At 37.2% G+C, this 3,528-nt stretch overlaps 1 long non-coding RNA gene across 1 annotated transcript; it reads left to right on the top strand.

Moving 5' to 3' along the window:
• The first annotated feature begins 923 nt into the window (after nt 1–923).
• Nucleotides 924–3,119, top strand: LOC132884359 (uncharacterized). The gene is made up of 3 exons (XR_009654446.1): nt 924–1,056; nt 2,536–2,591; nt 2,668–3,119. It is a non-coding gene; the product is annotated as an uncharacterized LOC132884359 (long non-coding RNA).
• The last annotated feature ends 409 nt before the right edge of the window (nt 3,120–3,528 follow it).

Raw genomic sequence — 3,528 nt, 5'->3', positions numbered from 1 at the left:
AGGTATTCAGAGACATACTGTGTGCTCAAATGCAGCCAAACTGATTGGTCGGCGTTTCATAATACAGATGGACAATGACCCAAAACATAAAGCCAAAGCAACCCAGGAGTTTATTAAAGCAAAGAAGTGGAATATTCTTGAATGGCCAAGTCAGTCACCTGATCTCAACCCAATTGAGCATGCATTTCACTTGTTAAAGACTAAACTTCAGACAGAAAGGCCCACAAACAAACATCAACTGAAAACCGCTGCAGTAAAGGCCTGGCAGAGCATTAAAAAGGAGGAAACACAGCGTCTGGTGATGTCCATGAGTTCAAGACTTCAGGCAGTCATTGCCAACAAAGGGTTTTCAACCAAGTATTAGAAATGAACATTTTATTTACAATTATTTAATTTGTCCAATTACTTTTGAGCCCCTGAAATGAAGGGATTGTGTTTAAAAAATGCTTTATTTCCTCACATTTTATGCAATAATTTTGTTCAACCCACTGAATTAAAGCTGAAAGTCTGAACTTCAACTGCATCTGAATTGTTTTGTTCAAAATTCATTGTGGTAATGTACAGAACCAAAATTAAAAAAATGTTGTCTCTGTCCAAATATTTATGGACCTAACTGTATATTCTACCCCTTGACAGACGCCATTGTAATAAGATAATCAATGTAATTACATCACCTGCCAGTGGTCATAATGTTATTGCTGATCTGTGTATATCCGCCTTTGGGATACAGATCTGGAAATTCAGAAATGCCGGAAAACAACAAGAGTTTTAATGAACGTAGTACTTCCACAACAAGAGGTCTTTGAATAAAAAAAAGAAACAATGTGGATATCAGTGGTGTGACCAGCCAGTCAGGAACTTGTAGGTCAGTAGTATTTAATGAGCAGATTGTATTTCTAAATGATTTTTGTTTTCTTAGGTGGTGAAAACAAACCAATTTTCAGTGACCAGACATGAAAAAGTAGCCAATGGGCTGATTGGAGATCAGGGTCTGCCTGGTGTATTTGTGCTGTATGAGCTCTCACCCATGATGGTCAAATTCACAGAGAAACAGCGGTACACTGTAAAAAAAGAATAGTCGAGAATACTTGAAATTTCAAGGCAACAGTCTGCATTAAGAATTTTATGTTTTGCCAACGATGTATGCCCATGATAATCCAAACTATGATAACACTGTTATCTTTATTAAGAATTCTTAATTAAGTCAATTTTCAATTCCTCATTCTGCCAACATAGATTTCTCTTTTTGCTGAACAGTGGCATTCACAGTAGTACAAAAAGGCAATTGAGGTTATCACAATTTTTGGGGGGGCTTTTTTTTACCTTTATTTGGATAGGACAGTGTAGAGACAGGAAATGAGCGGGAGAGAGAGACAGGGAGGGATCGGGAAATGACCTCAGGTCGGAATCGAACGCGGGTCCCCAGATTTATGGTATGGCGCCTTATCTACCTGAGCCACAACAACATGATCTTTAACCGGAGAGAGAACCACATTGCCCAGCCCTTGCATTTGGGAGAGGAAACCCCGTGTCTTGGTCATTAAGAGCATGCGCTGAATAAACACCTGTGGCAATTATGTATTTTCAATTCAGATTATTCACTATTGCATATTTACACATCATTGAGGTGCACCCTATCAGTTTGATGTGGATTTTTCTGTTCGTTAATAATTATTCATATTTTCTTGTCCATTCAATTGTGAATATGGAATTACTTGAACAAAGCGTAATTCTATTTTTTAGAATTATCCACATCAAGAAAAATCCACATCAAACTGATAGGGTGCACCTCAATGATGTGTAAATATATAATAGTGAATAATCTGAATTGAAAATACATAATTGTCACAGGTGTTTATTCAGCGCATGCTCTGAATGACCAAGACACGTGGTTTCCTCTCCCAAATGCAAGGGCTGGGCAATGTGGTTCTCTCTCCAGTTGGAGTTCATGTTGTCGTGGCTCAGGTGGATAAGGTGCCATACCATAAATCCGGGGGCCTGGGTTTGATTCCGACTTGAGGTCATTTCCTGATCTCTCTCTCTCCTGCTCATTTCCTGTCTCTACACTGTCCTATCCAAATAAAGGTAAAAAAAAAAGCCCCCCAAAAATTGTGATAACCTCAATTGCCTTTTTGTACTACTGTGAATGCCACTGTTCAGCAAAAAGAGAAATCTATGTTGGCAGAATGAGGAATTGAAAATTGACTTAATTAAGAATTCTTAATAAAGATAACAGTGTTATAGTTTGGATTATCATGGCCACATCATTGGCAAAACATAAAATTCTTAATGCAGACTGTTGCCTTGAAATTTCAAGTATTCTCAACTATTCTTTTTTACAGTGTATGTTTTCACAGCACACATGCTCATGTAGGAATACCTTGTGCCTGAATCTTGATTTGTTTCAATTAAAATAATTGAGATTTGCTGTAATTTCCCAAAGAGAGGAAATAATAACACAGACACGTGTTAATATGTAGTTTACATAATCGTGTACAAAAGAGCAGACTAACTGACTGTTGTTTGTCCTCCCAGGTCATTCACTCACTTTCTAACAGGAATCTGTGCTATTATAGGTGGCGTTTTCACAGGTAGGTGACACATGACTGTTTGTACCTAAATTTATGCCATAACTGTAACTGAGATTATTCCTTTTCTCTTTTCTAGTTGCTGGACTCATCGATTCTTTAATATACCACTCAGCAAGAGCTATACAGAAGAAGATTGAGTTGGGAAAAGCTTCCTAGCTAGGTCTCTGAAACTACTATGAACAATTGTGTGACACCTGTATCTGCTGAAAGAGGGAATGTCTAGCTGTTTGTGCGCGTGTTTGGCCATCAAGAACACTTCTTTGACACAAGGCCTCACCATTGGACACACACGGGTACCTCATAGGCTTGGGAGACTTTCACCAACTAACTGGACTTCATAAGTAACTGGACACCTCAAGGGTTCATTATAACAGTGAGGTACAAATGAATAAAATGTAAGCACATGAAATTGAAAAATACATGTAGTACAGCAAGTATTGTTAGTTAAATTAGCTAATGTCACTGAATGCAATGCAGAGCTATTGTTTACAATCCCAATTCCAAAAAAGTTGGGACACTGTGTAAAACATAAATAAAAACAAAATGTGAAGATGTGCAAATCATGGAAACCCTATATTTAATTGAAAATAGTACAAAGACAACATATCAAATGTTGAAACTGAGAAATTTTATTTATTTTTAAATATATGTTTGTTTTAAATTTGATGTCAGCAACACATTTCAGAAAAGTTGAGACAGGGCAATAAAAGACAAAAAAGGTTGTGTAATGCTAAAAATAACTAATTTGGTTAATTGGCAACAGGTCAGTAACATGATTGGGTAATAAAAAGAGCATCCCAGAGAGGTGGAGTCTCACAGAAGTAAAGATGGGGAGGGGTTCACCGCTCTCTGAAAGACCACATGGGCAAATAGTGCAACAATTTAAGAATAACATTCCTCAATATAAAACTGCAAATAATTTGGGGATCACATTATC

Source organism: Neoarius graeffei, chromosome 4 (assembly GCF_027579695.1).
Source record: "Neoarius graeffei isolate fNeoGra1 chromosome 4, fNeoGra1.pri, whole genome shotgun sequence".
NCBI lineage: Eukaryota > Metazoa > Chordata > Actinopteri > Siluriformes > Ariidae > Neoarius > Neoarius graeffei.
This window is presented reverse-complemented; position numbering and strand designations above follow the sequence as displayed.